The sequence below is a fragment of the Pygocentrus nattereri genome, chromosome 10, assembly GCF_015220715.1.
Source record: "Pygocentrus nattereri isolate fPygNat1 chromosome 10, fPygNat1.pri, whole genome shotgun sequence".
NCBI lineage: Eukaryota > Metazoa > Chordata > Actinopteri > Characiformes > Serrasalmidae > Pygocentrus > Pygocentrus nattereri.
The window spans coordinates 37,615,530-37,637,528 of record NC_051220.1 but is presented as its reverse complement, the minus strand read 5'-3'; the positions used below and the strand labels follow the sequence as shown (position 1 = coordinate 37,637,528).

The window sequence follows — 21,999 nt, the reverse complement described above, 5'->3', positions numbered from 1 at the left end:
ATAATTCTTGAAACAAGAAAAATCATCCACCAGTATACAAAGTTAATTTGGAACAGAGTGATAAGTAATGAGATTACTTTAGCAGGAAGACATAAGTACTCAGACATGAGACATAAGTTCAGTAATCATTACATTTTGCGAGATTTCATTAGTACCTGAAGTACTTCTGATGCATTACTTTTTACAGTAGCATCATGTACAGTCTGCTAAGCCTGTGCGGCACTACTGAAAAAACCTAGCACTACTAAAAAAGTGAGCTTTGGAAGTGCAGCAGCAAAAGTTTTGCTTTCCTCTCTCTTTCTCTGCTGAACCCTCTTTCATTAACCCTCCACCACTCCAAAGAACCTGCTGTCCATAATAGAAGTTATCTCTTAATTGCCTTAATAACAATCTGCCTTTACCCAGTTGTTCTTTATGTAACAACGTGGAACAGTGTACGGGTGGGCTACACTCAAATACTGTAAAAAAAACAAAAAAACAACAACAAAAAAAACCAGCTGTTTTAAAAATTGTTATATACTGTCAGGAAAAAAATGTACTGTATAGGAGCATTTTGTTCATAAAGGTACAGTTTATGTAAATATATCCTCTAAGGTACAACGATAGCTTTAAAGTCCAACTGTGAAAAGTTTTTTTCCAGGTGAAATGGTACATATCTATACTTTTCATAACCTAATGATTTGAAACAGAAGAATAGAATTGAACAGCTGGAGATGAGATGGGGTATATATCAATTATACAAATGCAAAATTATGTAATTGCAATAGAATGTGGTACAATCTCCAAAGTACTGGGTAATTAATTTGGGCAACATGATACATTCCGAGACAGTTTCCACCCAAAACTGTGAACTTCCGAATGTGCTGAAGTGTGGATTCTCCAAGAGTGGACATTTCATTATAGGTTACTTAACCCCTTAATAGCCAGTGCCAGTATACACTTCTATAGCCTAAGAATAGCTCAGCCAATTTGCACTGAAGTCTCTCTAGTTCCTAAATAATAAGCCTTACTATGTAATAAGCCTGGGGTTTCAAGGGGTAAACATCACCAGGTACAGTATTTAATTTGAAATGTAACAGGTCCCTTGGCTCATGGGTGCCCTAGACGGCTTCATGTATAGGTCATAAACAGGTACATACTGTATAAAATGTTATTTGTGTATTTTTTTACACCACACAACTTCCCAGTACTTTTTACCAAAAAGAATTACATAACATTGTGAAATTTGTAATTCATCCTTACTCTAATATCCTGGGTAATTTAGTTTGGCTATCCTGTGACTTATCATCATGTTACTCAAATTAAGTATCCAGTACTTTGGAGTCCGTACCTCACTCTTACCTGTTAATACCTAAAACATAAAGGACTGTGAAAGAAAGCATTACCACTGCAGACTGGCTGAAGTCACTCTAAGGTCCTGTTTATATCTTGTGTTGCTATGAGCGAGACCCCCAGCCGTTTACACCTGGCATGTGTCTTGACTCCAGTGACCATGCATGATCAGATTTCATGATTGGATAAAGGGTGCAGTGCACATTTACTACCTCAGTCTCTCGTCGCATTTCTTATGAGATTAAAATGTGCCACAAGTCATAATTTGTCTTAATATAACAGCTGTTACAAGCTTTCACTCTCATAAGTACATACCTTATGTACTGTTTTAATAGGAGTCACTAAATAATACATAGAAGTTACCTAACAAGAAGTATTAAAGGGCCAAATACACTTTCCTTGTTGTTGTTCCCCTGAGACCCACTCATGACATTAATATGGGTTGAAGAATTGAAACCCTAACTTAAACAGGGGACCAGCCGAATGTCTGGAGAAGAGAAGTTTATTCGTTTGCGTGCAGGTACCAGACACCCAGCCAGCCCTTAAGACGTTGGAATGATGCAGTTTTATAGCTGGACTGATGCCAAGATTAGGTTCAGCCTATACATATATAAGTGACAGGTGAGAAACACATGACCATGTAGGAATAAACAAGAATAGACAGAAAAATGTTCAGTCCAGACACACACAATACTGAATATAATGACATATAACACAACACTAAACACATTACAGAGCAGGACATTTCTACAGGGTTTATGTACCGAAAACATAAACCTAAATTCACTTTGATCATTTTCCAACCTCTCGAAATGCCTTAGAGTTAAACAGATTGTTTTCATTGCTGTGTGTATTTAACACTGATATATATATATATATATATATACTGAATAGCATGTCTGCAATTAAGGAGGTTAAGATGGATTTAATGTCAGAAGTTAAAAGAGTCCAATAAAAGCATTAGCAGTGAAATGACTCCTCTTTGTAGCCGGCTTTCAGACAAAACTATCCGCCAGGCAGGAAACCTTATGCACCCATCATTAAAAGAGGCTGTTTTTACCATTAATCCAGAACCTAATTTATGAGCTATGCTTAAAAGTCTGTGCATGCATGATTTGACAGACTGAGGCCCAATTCCACTTCTTATTTTATCCCCTACCTCTTGTTTTCAAGTGTCACCTTGCCCCTTAGAACTGTGTTACAAGGGGTAGTGGTTGAAATATTCCCTATGAAATCGGACCCTCAAATAAAATAGAACATTTCTTCATTAACAGCTACTAGTGCTGCTATGTTGGCGACCCTGCCAGTTACAGTAGAGGAGGGTAAAGTTCAGCTCCTCACTGCTGGACTTCAGTTACATTTAGAGACTCATATGCCTTCAAAGAGGGGGGTGGGGCAATTATTTCTTACCACCCACCCCTAATTCTTCAGTGATATGAAGCGGAAGTCAACGATTTACCAGCTTGTTTGAGTTTTCTTGTTCCACCTTAAATGGTGCTGCAGTTCTGATGCCGGAATGTAACATCTGCACCATTTAAGGTGGAACGAGACATTTAGATAGCCATTTTTTTTATGCTTATTATGAAGGTATAAACCATAATACATTGAAACTACATTAAACTAAGATAATATGATGGTTATTGTCATTTCTAACAGATTAAATTCTCACATTTGTGGGTTTCCTTGGTTGTTGCGCAACCATCTTGGCAGTTTTTCTTTTTGTCTCATAGCAATCCATTTGGAGTGTGCCTCTGAAAAACCTCTGTTTGGAGGGCCATGTAGCCCTAACATTTCACCCTACCCCTCTGTCTCAACTGAGATCGTGACATGATCCCCTAGACATGAACATGCAAAACAAGGGGTAAGTGGTAGGGGTGTAAATCTTTGGTCTGCTCCAGCCTTGTGGTCACAAAGACCTTAAAATAAAGCCTTTGACCAAACAATGAACGTCTTCCAAAGTAAGTAATACCCAATGCATTTCAGTTCAGAAGTAGTAGTAAAGGCAATGCAAGTAACAGTCATATGCAACATTTTCTCAGTGGAAATTAGTTCTCATTCTCTACAGAGAACAACTTCAATATGGTATTTTTCTGCCAAAGTGCATCATTTCTATAAACCCAATTCCCAAAAAGCTGGAACAGTAGAAGATGCAAATCAAAACAGCAAGAAGTGTTTTTTGTATACTATTTGTATGTATTTCTATGAACTATCTGCATTTTTATTTAATTGAAAACAGCATAATTAAAAAAAAATATTTATCCTTATCAACTCGCTGTCCAAAGAAAACCATTTATCTCCATTTTGTCGATTTTTAAGTCAAGTAAAAATTTTGTGAAGCATGGACCAAAAGAAATGCTTTACACTCACTTGGAATAAAATCTCTTTATAAGAGTGTTTTTCTCCTGTAAAGTTACTATTTTGAAGATACTTGTTTTTTGTGTTTTTTGGACAGGGACAGTGGCTCGAGCTGAATCGCTGTTTTTATATGTTCGTGTTTTTATATGTTTGCCTCCATTCAGCTTTGCAGATTCAACGTTATGATGTTGTGAACTTCACAGAAAAACCGAAGTTTGTGTAACTAGAGGTCACTGTGCCAAAGTCTGGAGATTTCTACCTGGATGGATTGAAGAAGAAGCAAGAAACCGGAAAAAGACTCTGTTAGAGATGTGGTATTTCTCTTCAGTCTAAAATTGAATGGAGGTGAAAATGCAGGCTAAAAAAGGAGCAGAGTGAGTCAGAGAGCCTGGTGTGGTGTGAGAGTGAGCTGAGCTGAGGTGTAGAGCTGAAGCTGGATGTGTGCTGTTTTGTATGTCGGCTGTAGCTCAGCGGAATCTGATCACGGAGCGAGAGAACGGAAGAATGGAGTGAGATGGAAAGCTTAAAGATGACCAAGGAAACCTCAGAGGGAGAAGGAGAGGAGAGAGCCTGAGACTTTCAGACGCTTCACTTCACCCAGCCGTGGCCTCCCTCCATAGCTCACATCATTATCCATCTCTCTCTCTCTCTCTCTCTCTCTCTCTCTCTCTCTCTCTTTCTTTCCTTGCTCTCTCTTCCACTCTCTCTTCCCTCTGTGGTTCTCTCGTTCTTCCCCCTCTCTCTCTCCCCTCTGCTGCTCTCTTGCTTTTTCCCTCTCTCTTTCCTCCTTCTCTCTCTCTTTGTTGCTCTTTCTTTCTCTCTCTTTCTCCATATATAACACTCTCTTTTTCTCTCTCCCCTCCTCATTCTTTGTCTTTTCTTTCATTTCTTGTTGTCTCTCTCCATTTCTTTATTTTGTTCTTTCTCTGTCTTTTTTCTTTCTTATTCTCTTTCTGTCTAACTTTCTGTCTGTCTTTAAATTTTTCTTTCTCTCAGTTCCCTCTCTCTATCACTTTTTCTTTGCTTTATTTTCCCTTTCTCTTGTTCTCTTTCTCATTCTATTTTGTCCCACTTTTTCTTTTTCTTTCTTTCTTTCTTTCTTTCTTTCTTTCTTTCTTTCTTCTATTGTCTTTCTTTTCTTTCTCTCTCGCAACCTTTCTTTCAATCCTCTCGCCTTATGTCTTGCTTTTGGTCTGTCTCTTGATTTTTCTTTCTCTTTCCCTTCCTTTTTTTTGTCATTCCATCAGTTCCCGCTCTCTATTACTTTCTTAGTTTGTTTTCTCTCTTTTTCTGTCCATTTACCCCAATTTCTTTCTTTCTTAACATTTCTCTCCATATCTGTCTATCTCCACAAGCTCGCTCTCTCTCTCCCTCTCTCTCTCCCTCCCTCTCTCTCTCTCCCTCTCTCTCTCTCTCACTCCCTCTCTCACTCACTCCCTCTCTCTCTCTCCCTCTCTCTCTCTCTCACTCCCTCTCTCTCTCCCTCTCTCTCTCTCCCTCTCTCTCTCTCTCACTCTCTCTCTCACTCCCTCTCTCTCTCTCCCTCTCTCTCTCTCTCACTCCCTCTCTCTCTCCCTCTCTCTCTCTCCCTCTCTCTCTCTCCCTCTCTCCCTCTCTCACAGATTTATATATGTGAGTAATGAATAATGCTGTGCTGAATCTGTGAGTAAAACAGTTCAGTGAGATGGGATTTTAATATTAACTTTGAGTAGAGACTTTTTCAGATAAGTCATTGTGCAACGTCTGCACTGGTTTCTTTTTTATTACAAAGTCATTGTTGTGTCTCATTGTCCTTCGACACCCGCAGACTTCAAGAGAGGAGACAGAGAGCGAGAGCGAGAGAGAAGGCGTAATCCAGCTACTGCTGAATGAACGGCAAAGACAGCAACACTGCAGCAGAGGAGAGCCGGGGCCTTCTGGGGGAAAGATGAACTTATTAAAAGAAGATAAAGCAAAACCCACGGCTGAGTGACTCAGCAGCCTGGGTTTTCATGACTGCCTCTGTTTGAGTACGAGAACAGAGGTACTCAGCTTGCCCTGGTGAATCCCTCTTTCAGCAGCTCCCCTTTAAGCCTGTGTCATCATTTGTGGTGGAGGAAACTCCGTATAGAACGCTTGGCTTGGTCAATATGTTGACTCCAGTCAATCTGACTAAATCTGCACTTAACGTGTAGCTGTGGGCACTGAATTGATCCACTTGACCCAGGTGGCTTCCAGGTTTAATTGAAAAAGAACAGCGGAGACCTTCGTGAATAACTGCAAAAATCAATATTTGCAGGATGCCTTTCTGTGAACCCATTCAGACTGAGGGAAAGGTGCCAAAACAGTTTACAAGGAGACTATGCTTACAGTAGTTGTAGTGAAAGCAAACAGATGGCTCTCTTCCAGCGACAGTAGAGAGAGGTGTTCACAGTGTAGAGGGGTGTTCTCACCTACTGAACACAAAGGTTTCTGAACATTTAAGGGCCCTGAATGACATCATACCTCCCCCGCCACCCACTTCTGCCTGCTAGCTCAATCATGTTAGGTTGTACACCCTTAAAATAGGGGCTCTTCATAGGTTCTTTAGTAAAGGCAATGCAAGTAACAGTCATACGCAACAGTTTTGTTAGTTTTCTAAGTGGAAATAAGTTCTCATTCTCTACAGAGAACTTCAATCTAGTATTTTTCTGCCAAATTTCATCATTTCTACAAACCCAATTCCAAAAGGCTGGAACAGTAGATGATGCAAATAAAAACAGCAAGAAATGTTTTTTGTATACTGTTTGTATGTATTTCTATGAACTGTCTGAATTGTTTATATTTTTAGCTTATCAACTCGCTGTCCAAAGAAAACCATTTATCTCCATTTTGTCGATTTTTATTTTTCTACATCATTTCAACACACCAGCTGTCCTTTAAGTCATGTAAAGATTTCATGAAGAATGGACCAAAAGAAATGCTCCACAATCATTTTACATTGACTTACATTGAAAGGTAAGAGTGTTTTTTCTCCTGTAAAGTTACTATTTTGAAGATACTTGTTTTTTTTTTGGGCAGTCACATTATGCTAACTCCAAATTTGATGCCTGCAACACATTCAGAAAAAGTTTGGTCAAGCACAATACTGGGAAGTTTGTGAAATGATCAAAAACACCTGTTTTGAAATGTTCCATGAATAAACAAGTGAATAGGTAACAGGGGATGTTCATGTTTGGGTACAAACGGAGTATCTGCAAAATGCTCAGTTGCCTCTTTGTGAAAAACTGCATGAGTGAATTTAGGGATTTCATCATCTACAGTGTATAGCATTATTTAAATATTCAGAGAATCTTGAGAATCTGTGTGTAAGAGGTCTGAAAACCAATATTGAATAATTGTGACGTTCAACCTCCTTTAGACAGCACTTTATTAAAAGCCAACATGCTTCTGTAGTGAATACAATCACTTGAGCTCAGGAATACTTCGGAAATTCCTTTTCAGTAAACACAAGTTTTCACTGCACCAAAAAAATGCAAGTTTAGACTTTACTATGCAAAGCAGAAGCCATAAATCAGCAGCATCCAGAAACGCCGCCGACTTCTCTGGGCTAAAGCTCACCTAAGATGGGCTGGTGCACAGTGTGCTGTGGTCTGAGGAGTCCACCTTTCAAGCTGTTTTAGGAAACAATGGAAAAGGACCATCCTGATTGTTACCAATGGAAATTAAAAAGTCAGTGTCTGCCATGGTATGGGGGTGTGTTAGTGGGTAACTTGCACATCTGTAAAAGCACCATTAATGCTGAGGGGTACATATAGAATAGGATAGAATAGAATTAGAATAGAATTGCACTTACATTTTGGAACAAGATGTGTTGCCATCTAGGTGACATCTTTTTTCAGAGTCCCTGCTTGGTTTACAAGACAATGCCAAGCCACATTCAGCATACTACAGCGTCCTGACCTGTCTTCCCCTGGAAAAATGCCACTTTATGAAGTGCAATATAGGATATCCCAAACAATTACTGAATGGTAAAAGGCCTAAAAAAGTAGCTTCACATTTTTTGGAATATGTTGCCAACACCTAATAAAGTTACTTAGTGGAAGCATTAAATATCTTATCAATTGAATACAAGTCAAAATAATTTGGAAATCATTGCATTTACATTTTTTTCTACTGTCCCTAACTTTAATTTATACACACTAGCAATTGTTTAACATACTACAACAATATAAAACATAAAATATATATATATATATATATTTAATATTTAATATAATATTAAATTGTACAGAGGCGTTCTCTGTAGAGAATCTGTTTTTTTTTCAACTATTGCAAAGTAAACAAAAACAATGCAAAGAACAATTTGAATATGTAAATGGTTATTCTCAATGATGGTGACTACTGGTGACTTCTTACAAGAACCTTTCAAAATGGTTCTATAGAACATGAACATTTTTTTACTGTGGTTTTCTTTTGAGGACTGAGTTGTAGCAGTTTTCTGAAAGCCTGTACTTAATCTTGTGTATAAAATCTTTACTCCAGTCAGAGCTCCAGGATTTTTAATCACTGATAGGTGTGAAAGTAGATGAGCGATCAGTGCAGTTATCCACCAGTGATTACAAGATTCAGGATCAGAAATTCGATCCAGGAATCCAGTCCTGAAGGGTTCTTTGTGAGGTTGAAGAGTTCTAGATGCCACCGTCGACACAGTCTGGCAATTGAAATTTGTACCCAAAGTTCTTGTATGCAACTTCATACTATTGAACAATTTCCTGTGTTCAGTTTTCTCCTAGGCCTGTTAAGGATTCTCTTAGATTATTTATTTATTGTAGACTAAACTATGAAAAGCACTTATTAAATAAAAATCAAGTCTCTGCTCCATAAAGTCTACACACAAGCAACACTCCAACTAAACTGCACTATAAATGGTCTAGAATTTTCCATGGGACTTCGGCGACTTTCCTTTTGCATGCACATCCTGCTGAGTTATTCCCATATTCCTCAATGTTCTATACTATTGGGTCTTTTCCTGTTTGTGCTTGCCTGCATGTTTATGTTACTCTGCAATTTTTGTGGTGTTGTATGATGTGATTAGTGGTAAAGTCCTTGGAAGTCTTTGGAAAGTAGCATATCGCAGTTGTCAGAAGAAAATCTCGTATTTCCAAAATGGTAACTTTACAGGAGAAGGGAAAAACATACTTTACTTTCAATTCATTTAAGTCAATGGAATTCCAAGTAATTCTGAGCCATTTCTTTTAGTCCATTCATCATGAAATTTACACGCAATGTAAAGGGAAACAGGCATTTTCAAATGGTGTCAAAAAAAGAAAAGCAACAAAAAATGGAAATATGCGGTTTTCTTCCAAGAGCAGCGATATGTTCCTGTCCAAAAAAAAAAAAAACAACAAATGGCCCACCTTCAAGTTTCCACCAAGCAAGTTCAAAAGATCGGGTTTTGACATTCATGGCCCAAACTGAAGCCATAATAGTCTTAGTAAAATTACTTTTGTAAAAGTTCCTCCCACCTTCAAGCTACATCATCATCAATGAATCACAGCGTGTGATGTCATTGAACAGCGTGCTTGCAGTTGTACAAGGATATTTTAAAACCAATGGGTCCAAACTTTTATTACGCTCTTCTATAAACAAAGAATAACTCAGTCAGCCTGGGTTGTAGTTCATGTATTTACTGAATACGATGTACTAAGCCTAGATTTTAAGGGGTTAAAAGAAAACAAGGACCAGAATGCAATTGTGTAATATATAAAATAAGGTGTGTCTGCAAATAACAAAATATCTCATTGTTTACAGTGTCAACATTTCACTCCATGAGGTATTTATTAGTGCGACCAGCCTGACCAGTTAACTTCTTTGCTACAGTCGTGTGCAAAAGGTTGTCACCCTCAGTAAGTAAGTTAATACATCATCTACAGGGAAACAACTTAAATATGGCATTTTCCTGCAATTCTTCTCATTTGTTTTGTTAAATAAGTAGGGGAGAAAAAAAACAAACTATAAAATGTGCCATAATTTTGAGTACAATTTTTCCACATTTTGTTTTGTTTAAATAAACAATAATTGTGGGTTAAAATGTCCAGAGGTGTGTTGTCTGTAGAAGAGTTTGACCAGGAGCAACCAAACTGTTGAATATGACTGTATTAGCACCGCAATACAGATACAGCAAGGCTTCGGCTAGAACATCACATCCTAAAAGCCTAAGACTAATTTCCGACGTTATTCTTCAAGTAAAGCTTTCTTCTCTTTCTTAATTAGTATTATGATTTCATAAATTAAGACATCCCATGCTATTTTTACATAAATGATTAGAGACATTCCACATTACTATTATTTAAATAAACAATTGCATAAACAATTAGAGACGTTCTATTTCATTATTAAAGAAATTAGAGACATTCCCTGTAACAAACAAACAAACAAACAAACAAATAAATAGGGATATTATGTGTTCTTAATTAATCATTTCAGACATTTCCTGACTGTGTACATTTTGTACTAAGTTTCATGCAAATCTCAAACATGCACGTCCAATAAAACACTTCATATCTCATTATTTAGCTTTTGATTCCAAAGTCATCTGCAAATAAAGGGATGTCATCAGAATACATTACTGAAATTATGTTACACTGCAGATTACATTGCTGATTGGAGTTTTAATCAGGTGATGCATAATCTGTACTGCAATGCATTTCAAAAGAAATCTTCCAGCTCTGCTCTTCATATTCATTTCACTGTGTATTTTGTTTTATTAAAGCCCAAATTAGCCCATTTTTTTGTAACGACACCGTCCATTCTAAAATATGCAATATGTAAAATGTGCAAGAAATTCCATCCATCCATTTTCTAAGCCGCTTCTCCGTCAGGGTCGCGGGGGGTGCTGGAGCCTATCCCAGCGGTCATCGGGTGGAAGGCAGGATACACCCTGGACAGGTCGCCAGTCCAGACACAGACAGTCACTCACACCCAGGGGCAATTTAGCATGTCCAATTGGCCTGACTGCATGTCTTTGGACTGTGGGAGGAAACCGGAGAACCCAGAGGAAACCCACGCAGACACGGGGAGGACCCCGGTCACCCGGCTGGGGAATCGAACCCAGGCCCTCCTTGCTGTGAGGTGACAGTGCTACCCACCACGCCACCATGTGCAAGAAATTGTTTTGAGTATATTTTTCAAAGTTTTCTATCATTTTAGATGGGTGTGTTTTAACACTGAGGACCAGAGTGTGGTACAGACCCCTGTCACAATGGAGCTTCAGCTTTCTGTCATTTCAACCAGCTTGCTTTATTATGTTCCCCATTCTGGTGTCGCACTGAGTTAGATTTAATCTCAACAGGACACAAAATTAAACTCTTTTCATATTTTAATCTAATATTATTTATTTGGACTGCAGACATGTGTTTGTGAGCATTTTTGTTATTCAATTTTCACTGGGTTTATAGAGGCAAAATAGGTACTGATGTGAAATTGAATCACTTAGTTTATTGCTCTAAATAAAGAATAAACAAAGTTATCTCAGCTTTCTTTGGCCATTTTTGCTACAGCGCTGGCAAATTATGTTTAGGCCTGAAAACACAGGCCTGAGGAGACACACATATAGACAATGAGATACCATATAGTATAGGTTAGGAAGATGGTATGTAACATTGATGATGACTGATGTCTTGATGATCTTAATGGGACAGATAAGCCAGCTTAGACATTTCACATACAAAAGCCAGACGTCATGATACTGGAGTGTCTTTCATTGGGGACAATGGCCCTGTTCCTTCTGCCTCTGAACAGTCCTCTCTAAATGGACAAGAGCAGATGCCCAGAGTTCTTCACTGCCTTAGAACTAAGAATCAAGACCAATCATTGACCAATCATTTAAGAGAAACTGATAAAGTTAGATGCTAAAAATGTTCTAGTAGGGTGTCAAATTGGAGATTAAAGGGACAAAATACATCTAGACATGTTTTGACCCAAGAGTGAAATGTATCCCAGTCATTCTGATGATCTCCACAGGAACCTTTGAGACACGAACCGAGCACTTAGTTCAGTCTCACCACCTCTGTCATTATTCTGAAGACATCCCAATGTTAAACTTTCAGCAATACTCAATTATTCCATAGATTTCCCAACCTGTGGCATATACTGTGGTCCTCCAATTGGTGGAAAAGTGGCTCTGTTTTTGGTGAGAAAAGCCAGGTTAGATGGATGAGGCAGCAGGACTTGGACTGACCACCAGAAAAAATATTGCCGCAGAAACCGGAAACTCAGCCACCAAGATGTGGAAGTGGGCCAGAGTGGCTGAGATTAGGAAGCTGCTAACCACAACAGCTGACGTGAAGACACTTTGAGGAGCACTATGGGGACACTGCAACAACAGTACTAAAGATTGTGATTCTCCAGGTTCTGTGGAGTTGGTTCAATAAGCACTAGTGGTAGCAGATGAAGGATTTACAGCAGGTTTACAGTATTTAAACCTGATGTCAGATGTCAACAACTGAAGTATGCAATGCAACACTTAGACTGACCACAGGCATTTTGGAATCAAGTGTTGTGGTCTGGGTGGCACGGTGGCGCAGTGGGTAGTGCTGTTGCCTCACAGCAAGAAGGGCCTGAGTTCGATTGTCAGGCCCTTCTTGCTGTGTGGAGTTTGTATGCTCTCCCCATGTCTCTGTGGGTTTCCTACAGGTACTCCGGTTTCCTCCCACCATCCAAAGGCATGCAGGGGCAATTCAGCATGTTCACGCAGTCAGGCCAATTGGACATGCTAGATTGCCCCTAGGTGTGAATGTGTTTGTCTGTCTGCTCTGCGATGGACTGGCAACCTGGCATAATATCCTGCCTTCTGCCCGATGACAGCTGGGAAAGGCTCCAGTACCCAACATGACCCAGAAGGAGAAGCGGCTTAGAAGATGTATGTGTGTGTGTGTGTGTGTGTGTGTGTGTGTTGTGGTCTACTAAAGGAAGAATAAACTATGCAATCATCACACATATACTTAAAGATAAATAATAGCAGTATTTAATATAAAAACTTACTATTTGTTAAGCGTGGGACTGGAGCTGGTGGTGCAGGAACTGTTGAAGTTACTTCATGTGGTAACAAGTAAATGAACTAGTTTTATTCAACCTAAATAAATACTTTAAATAAACAATTATTTCAATCAATGTAGTTGAATAAAACTAGTTGCTTTTGCTATTATTTACTATTGCTTGTTACCACATGAGGCTTTTTTAGTTAGATGTGATGAGTCACTTTTTACAGTAAAGATACATAACTGTTGCTGGGGCAGGACCCCTCTTGTCACTGGGATCCTAAATGGTACATCTCAGTACCTTATTATATATATTTTCTGAGTCATATTGACTCCACACACCCTGTCTCGACTCCAGGCTTTTATTTTAGGTTCACATTTGGACGTTAAAACCACTGTAGTACCTTTGCAGGAACATTTACACTGTTTGTACCTTGACGAATGAAAAAAGTACCTGAACAGAACCTTTATTTCTAAAAGCGTACTCCGCTGGAAGCTAATGCCCCCCAGTCGGTGAAGAAAATGACAATGAAAAGAGGTTGGACATTACAGGTTGGACATTAAAATTACATTAGACAGACAATTACATTGGACATTACATTACATTAGAGGTTGGACATTACAAAACGACAATGATCCACAACACACATCAAAATAAGCTTTGAACGTCTTCAGGGACTGAAACATTAAGGTTTTGGAATGGCCCTCACAGTCATGTCAATGTTATTGAAAAATTGATTTTCAAACGTCATGCGCATTTAAGACAACCTAAAATTATTTCTTAAGTAGAAGTGCCTGCAAGGAAAAGTTTAAAAAATGATACAAAATCAAGAATAGAAAGACCGTTATTTAGTCACAAGAAACAGGATAATTTTTTCAATTTGTTAAATTCAACAAATAATATTTTTACAGAAATATGTCTGAAATCTGAAATGTTTTTCCATGCAGAGGTGGTGTTAACTTCTTATCATCAACTTATATGCTGGTATGAACTGTATTAATAATATTTATAGTTCTGATGAAGGACTCTCCAGATGTCCTGAAAAAAGTCTTTGGGGAGTTGAGGTAGTGTGTAAAGAGAGACATCTGTTTTTCTCTTGTGTTCTTTTCAAAGCAAGCTGTAACAGTGGCTGTGTAAGTACAATAGCGACTACCTTACTGTAATCAGATAACAACAGGTGGTGGACTTTGTCTTGTGATAAACTCTCTCTTAGCTTAGAACTTAATTAGACTCTTATTCTGTAGTGGAGCATATGTTCACCATGCCCAGCGTATTTACTATAAAAAATATATATTTATTTATTTATTTATGTGGCATTATATTATAGTTTATGTGGCATGCTGATGTATAGAAAACATTCATTTATTTATGAGTCCCATTGGAAGTTCTTTTTTTATTTATTTTCCACCTTTCTTATGCAATTTTATATCTAATCTCCTCACCAATACACACACACACACATTTTCTAAGCCTCTTCTCCCTCAGGGTCGCGGCAGGGTGCTGAAGCCTATCCCAGCGGTCACTGGGCAGAAGGCAGGATTCCTCAGAAATATCCCCTTAAAAATGAATATATTGTACTTAATGGCCTTTCTGACTGGTAAGTAAATGAAAGGTGGTTTCTGACCTCTGCACAGTACTGTGGTATACTTGATCGTGTGATGTGAATGAAAGGACAGAAAGTCTCAAGCAGCAGGATCCAGGGACTGGCACCAACAATCAGGTCCCACGCCACATGGCCTGTGGGCAGGCAAGCGTGGGAGGGACAGGACAGGAAAAGAGAGGAACACGGTGCGTGCGTTTAAAAAAGGGAGACGGAGAGAGTGCGGGTGAATGAACTTGTGCGTGGGGGTGGAGTGGAAGGCTTGTGCTCTTTGGTGATAAATCTTGGTGCACTGTGTGGGGGGGAGGTGAAATGAACAGTCTGTCGTGCTGGCCTCCTGGGCCTGCAGCAAGACCTCATACCACATAGCTCCTGAGCTGTGGGCGAAGACTGTCACAAGCAGCCAAAAGGCCTGCGAGGGTGTTTGGTACGTGTACTACTTTGTGCTTGTGTGCGTATATGTATAGTTGTATGCAAAAGTTTGGGCGCACCTGGTCAGATTATATGATTTGAGCAAGGAACACCTCCTTGTTTCTATGCTCCTGCTGGAGTTTTTAAACACTGTGTCCACTCACTGTCCACTGTATTAGACACTCCTACCTTGTCAGTCCACCTTGTAGATGTAAAGTCAGAGACAGTACCTCATCAGTCTGTGTTGGTCAACCACTAGAGCTTCATCAGTGGTCACAGGACGCTGCCCATAGGACACTGTTGGCTGGATATTTTTGGTTGGTGGACTATTCTCAGTCCATCAGCGGCACTGAGGTGTTTAAAACTCGTTTTTTAACATTTAATGAATTTTAAAGGGTTAAATCATCAAAAAAACAGTCATTCTGAGTGTTCTGATGTAAAATGGTGCCGAGAAACTTGCTGACTGTTTAGTGGTGTTGACAGGAACAGGGTCGCAAAGTTTTCAACACAAATATAGCCATTGTCTTACTGTCCCAAATGACCATCATAAACAGTGTCTGGCACCAGTCAACATATTCCTAACCACTTCATGTTGTAGCTTCCTGTGAGGGAGCTATTAGAAGAATTAAATGCACTGGATGTCCGGTTCCCATCACCACCACTGTAAACAGTTCACACCAAACCTCACATCAACCATTGAATTATGCAGTACAAAATGATGAAATTCCTCTTTAAGTCACTGCTGCATTGGTGATGAATCACCCGGGTTATGGATCAGTAACACTATTGATTATAATATTAATGACGGAAAGCTGGACTTTTTGTATTCTTGAGCTGTTCATCTTTCAGTTGGAAGAGATTATATAACTTTCCTAGCAACATAAAACACGGTAGTCCATTATTATAGCAGATCACCATTCAGCTCAGTGCAGGTGATATTTATTATCTAGAACCAGGGTACTAGAAAACAAGATCTGCTTCTGTGAAAGGGAAATTCCACCACATTTGCAAAATTTCAGTGCAATTAAATGGTTAAAATGTCATTCCGCAGTTTGATGCAAAATGCATTTCTAGAGGAACTCAGAATTGTTCACAGTGGTGGTGATGGGAGCCAGATGTCTGAAGAGTTTAATGACACTAAAAGTTCCCTCACAGAAAGTTATTACATGAAATGATGACACATTTGTTACTTGGTGACAGTGTTTTATGATAGTTGTGAGATAAGATTATACATTTATATATATATATATATATATATATATATATATATTTGCTGTGGTGCAGGGCACTGTAAGACAGAAGAATCTCCAAAGGTAATTTATCTTAAATTTTTGGGGCATTTATCTCCATTTTACTGTAATGAACATATAAAATGCACATAGAAAAACTCACATATAGGTGATGGTTGTTTTTGATGGTGAATAAAATGGCTATGTTCGCATTGCAGTCGTCACTACCCCTGGTTCCTATGAGAGTTGGTGAGTTTTCTCTATAACCATTTCGCACCAAACCTCAGCAGCTGACTAATGCAACATTTGAAATGCCTCTTTAATGTGTCAGTATCTAAAGCCACCCTGCACATGTCTTCTGAGCTGTTATATGTTGATAATGATAAATAGTGAAACATGTTTTCTTAAGGGAACCCTGGGCCAAAAAAAAAAGATCTTAAAACAATGTCTTACACATCACACAGCACAATTATAACAATATCGTGTAAAAACTTTCTGTGAGGAAGCTTTAGAAGGCGTGAAACTGTTCAGACATCTGGTTCCCATCACCACCACTGTGAACCAGAGAGTTTCTCTACAGTGCACTATTTGACATCAAACCTCTGCAACTGAGTTATGCAGAATTTTTTAATTTCTCCTTAATCTATTAGTGTCTACAACCACCAGTAACCCTGCACATGACTTCCAAGCTGTTGCATGTTGTTAATGATAAATATTGTTAAGTCTGGAAACAGGTTTTCTTAGGGAACCTTGGAAAAAAGGTTTAGGCAAAAAATAAATCTTCAAAGTATTGTAAAACAATGTCTTATAACGTACTTATAACCGCCTTATATACACTACATCAATCACTATATATAGCTTTCTGTGAGTGAGCTTTCAGCACCACTAAACTCTTTAGACGTCCGGTTCCTATCACCACCACTGTGAACCAGTGAGTTTCTCTACAGTGCACTATTAGGCATCCAACCTCTGTAAGTGATTTATGCAGACGTTTTGAAATTTCTGTTTAATCTATTAGTGTCTAAAACCACCAGTAACTCAGCACATGACTTCTGTACGTTTGTAATGATAAATAGTGGTTTTCTTTGGGAACATTGGGGAAAAAAAGGTTTCGGGCAAAAAAAAAAACTATTTTAAAACTATTGTAGACATCAGACAGCATATTTATAACCACTACACCAATCACTACAGCAGTCACTATATACACATTTCTGTAAGTGCACCTTTAGCAGCATTACACTCTTCAGACGTCTGGTTCCTATCACCACCACTGTGAACCAGGGAGTTTCTCTGCAGCGCATCATTTCACACCAAACTGCTCTGGATGACTTAGCGTGACTCTCAGCGACGGAATTAAGGAGACGTTTTAAAAAGTCGATGGACTTCCCCTTTAAGTTGGAGATCAGCACTATGGACAGCGCACACGTGGTTTTAGGCACGCGGTAATCTGACCTGTTAATGAGCTCGCGCAAACGAGCACGTAAACAAACAAACAAACAAGAAAACAAACAATCGAATTCCCGCTTGTTTCTGCTTGCCGCTCGCGCTCTCCTCTGTGAGTTCTCCTCCGAGTGCACCTTTAAACGGAGAGCGTGGTACCGAGCGGAGGGCGGAGCGAGAGGGAGTGTGCGCGTGCGTGCGCGCGTGTGTATCTGTGTATGTGTGTGTGTGTGTGTGTGCGCGCGCGCGCGTGTGTGTGTGTGTGCGTGGAAGATCTCGTGCTTTGCCCAGCGAGCGCTGCTCTGTCTGTGATGCGCGGGACGGAAAACCTGCTACGCGGCTGGAAACCCACCTGAACTGAAACCCACCAAACCCAAACCTGTCAGGACCCTCTATGCGGATTACTGTTGTGCTTTATCAGGGGGGCGTCGCGCTGGGAAAGCTGAGGTTAGTCTCTCCTCTCTTTCTTTCCCTCTTCCCTCCTTCCCGTCTGCCTGCTCGGCGGCGCCGCGCTGCGCTGCTTCGCGCGGTAACTTCTGAAAGTCTCGGATCGCGGCTCAACCTCCAGCTCGCTAGGACCGGAGCGGCGAGCCCGAGCGCCACTTCAGCGAGGAGTTCGGGGCCGAGCGGGGACCCGGACGGGGCTTCAGGTCCCCATTTGCCCTCGCTTGGTGAGGGCTGTAAGTTGCCACCCGGCGCTGTAGGTTCGGCTTCAGACAGGCAGCTGCAGGTGCGCGTTCATCAGGCGGTTTGCGAGGTCTGAACGTCTGTGGAGGAGAGTCCAGTTCAAAGACCCCCAACATCTCCAACACCTTGAAGTCCTCCAACACCTTAATCATCTCAGACGTAGCCTAGGACACATCTCAGACACGCTTACGGCTCGCCAGCATTGTGTCATGTTATATTATAATGCTTTAACGCTAATTCTGTGTCCATAATGGAAAATTACGCATATTACAATATTATAACGTTATAATAAAAGCTTTATAATAACGTCTTTAGTCTAAACCAAACGACCTTTCGCTGTTTCCTATTTTTCCTGTATAGGACAGTATTTATAGAGGTATATATGAGTATATATATATATATATATATATATATATATATATATATATAGTAGAAAATTATGTAAAACAGATGTTTACGTTTTATGTTTAAAGCTCTGGTGTTTTCTTAACCTGTAAAGTAGAATAATGAATAATGAATTAAGCATCTCTGGTTTCTCTCAACTAAAGCTGCAAATACAGACATCAAACAAGCAGAACATCCCGTCTGACTCTACATTCCTTACATATATATATATATATGTGTGTGTGTGTGTGTGTGTGTGTGTGTGTGTATATGTACACACTTATATTTATATATATATATATATATATATATATATATATATATATATATTTATATATACACATGTACATATATATGTATATAACCATATATATGTATGTATGTATAGATAGATAGATGGATAGATAGATGGATAGATAGATGGGTAGATATTAGAGGCACATTGTCTTCTATTTTTCGTTTTCTTATAATTTCCGCGTTTGATTTTAATTATTATAATTATGAATATTATTATTCCTTCCCGCCACGCTTTGAACCCGCTCATCTCGAAGCTCTATTTCATTGCAATGCACTGCAATCCAGCTTATGCTGTGGTTTTTGTTTCGTTAAAGTGCGCATTTAATTTTGGCTGCACATTTTACTAATGTGTAATAACCATTTAATAAACGGGCACGGCGGCTGTTTTTCACATTTGCAGTGATAATTCACACATCATGGTAGAAATTGTGAAAAACAAGCTCGCACTGTTTTTTTAACTGCGATTGTCCGTCGAGCTGAACGCATCGGTACTGAAATCAAAGCGCCTGAAGAGGAAACGGCAGAATAAACAGCGGCGTTTTCCCGCGCTCGGAAATAAAGAGACACCCAGCCGGAGCTGCTGGAGCTGAGAGCCTGCAGGGCCTCCGCAGCGCGGACTGACAGAAATACGGAGTGTGTGCCGTTAGAAATGGGAGCCAGGCTGAGTTTGTGGCTATAAAGGCGTTTTATTATAAAACAAATCAAATCTCAGCTCCCAGTGAAAAACAGACGGTTACATTCTGCATTGGAGGCCAAAAAGAAGAAGAAAGAAGAAAGAAGAAGATGGGAAAGAAAGACAGGAATGAGCAGCACAGCGGGCTCGTGCGTTCGCCTTCTTATTTCTATGAAATGTTTGTATTTCTTCGTTTTTTTAACAGTGGATTTCTTCATTATTGCCCTGTTACAGTGACCACTGCTGCCTTTTTTCTGACCTCTAAGAAAATCCGCCCACCGTTTTAGCCAAAGCATGAGTGTGTGTGTGTGTGTGTGTGTGAGAGAGAGAGAGAGAGAGAGAGAGACAGTGTGTGCAGCTATTTTGTAGCAGTGTGTAAACCCGCTGTAAAGGCCTGTCCGGCGCTGGACGCTTTGTATTAATCTTTACTGAAACAGCGAATCTCTCAGATTTAAAACGCGAGTCTAACTTACAGCGAACGCGCGTTTTCGGCGCAAACTGAGACGCAGTGAGCTTTAACTGCGCTGCTTCAAGGCTTTACCCGCAGACGCCGCGCCGTGTGTCCTCATGCACCCCGCGCGCTGCTCTGAATACGGGCGAATACAGCACGTGCGCTTCTGTCTATTTTCTCTGAAATTCAAACGCTTTAAAAGAAATAAACAACCACGTCCCGCGGACGAAACGTGGCATGCAAGGTGACTCTAAAGCGTCGCAGTTACTCTGAATATAAAGCGCCTGCATTTTTGTCTGTAACTCAGTTTTTCATACAGGAAGATGAAAATATTCACTTTTATCGTTTTATTTTGAAGCAAAAAATAAAATCTTGTTTTCGTCATTTATTTGGCGCAATATTACAAAATCATTTCAGACAGAAGAATAAAACCGCAGAAATAATAATAATAATAATGATATTATTATTATTATTATTATTAATAACAACAATAACAATAATATTTCTAAGTGGCGTTGCGCTGCTTGATGTTGTGGCTGCTGATACAGCCGCAGTGTGACGTGATCGTTTTGGCTAGATACCCCCCCACACACGCGCAATTCAGCCCCTTTTACCCCCTCCGTGCACGCGCAACAGAGACAGTGCTAATCCTCTATTAATGATTTCGAGCTGATGATTTTGGGCTCGTGCAGCCTGAGATGAGGAGGGCGGTTTGCTGTTTGGTGAAGGTGATGTAATGCAGTAGGTGGCTGGTGCAGAGGGGGTCCACCTTCCTCTCTCCGCCGCAGTGGGCTTTAGTGGTCGTGCGTGCCCGTGCCCTGGTTGGGAGAGGCTGGATGGGTGCAGGCCGGATCCCCCCCCCTCCGCCCGTCCCCACCCCCGCCCGCCAAACCTCCCTCGCACCGCCGGCTGCAGGCCCAGAGGGGTGTGTAGAGGATGGGCCGCTGATGTCATCCTTTCTGGCCCCGAAAGCCTCGCCCAGTGCCCACACCTCCTCTCCTCTCCTCTCCGCTGCGCGTGGGCTCGACGGCATCTTGTACTCGGAAACGCAGCGAGGCTCTGAAAATGGCGCGCTACTCTCCTTCCCCATAGCCCGGCCTGCTGAGGCCTGACCTGAGCGCCATCTGAACTGGCAGGTGCCAAAATCTGAGAACCATCCAAAGAAAAGAAAAAAAAAAAGAAAAAATCCAGCTGATTAGAATAATTATGGCACTGATGATTTCCCACACTCACACTGTCCCACAATGCAACGCAAAGCAGAAAGGGAGGGACCACAGACGATTGTAAAACGTCCAAAATGGGCTGCGTCCAAAATCTCACACCTTACTGCACTAATGAATGCACTTTTGTTGGTGGGGTATTATTTACATTAGGTATAGTAGTACAGCAGTGTGTGTGTGTGTGTGTGTGTGTGTGTGTGTGTGTGTGTGTGTGTGTGATAGAGTATAGTGTATTTGCAATTGCCAAATTTGAGCACACTCAGAAGAAAAAATCCAGTGTGCATAGGCTACTAACTAGAGCGAGTGTAGTGCAGACGAATATCCACACTCATATTGTCCTACAATGCAGTGCAGTTTGCAAAGCAATTGGATTAAACTATATTCTTAATATACTCGCCTGGTTAAACTAATAGAATGCAAATTTAAAAGAGAAATAGAGGGGCGTCTGAGGACTGGAGACTGTCCTAAATGGGTTGCGTCTAAATCACATACTACTACACTATAGGCCTACTGGTGGTTTACTACTTTTGACAATTAGACACAGGCCTGCTATTCAGGACAGTGTTTATAAATATATATAGTATGTTCTTCAGCCACAAGAGCACATTTTCAGTATACACTTTAAGTCCAACACGGACAGGCTGGTAATCAGAATCAGTAGATATGTGACATCAGTATTGGTGGATTTCCATATCGTTATTATGTCACAGGGCAGTGGCAGGTAGGAAGGGAGGGGCTGAAATCTGAAATGTAATGCATTTGTTATAATAATAACTGTTTTAAAATCTTTCTTAAGATCTCTTCATGTTTTTAAGATCTACATGCCTGTTTTCTGTCACAGAGACGAATATGCAAACCATATTGAACCAGAGCTGTTTAAACATTCAAAGGGTTCTCAGAGCCACGTGGTTAAATATAAC

At 40.1% G+C, this 21,999-nt stretch overlaps 1 protein-coding gene across 15 annotated transcripts in view; it reads left to right on the top strand.

The window, feature by feature from the left end:
* Positions 1-17,601: 17,601 nt before the first annotated feature.
* The window catches only part of nrxn3a (neurexin 3a), a 483,992-nt gene continuing 479,594 nt past the window's right edge, over positions 17,602-21,999 (top strand). For 13 of the 15 annotated variants that reach the window (XR_005130818.1, XM_037542000.1, XM_037541998.1 and 10 more), the window contains exon 1: positions 17,603-17,814. The gene's annotated coding sequence lies outside the window, so the exon portion shown is untranslated. Of the gene's footprint in view, positions 17,815-21,999 lie in introns of all 15 variants that reach the window. The other 2 variants (XR_005130817.1, XR_005130816.1) reach the window with 1 other exon arrangement.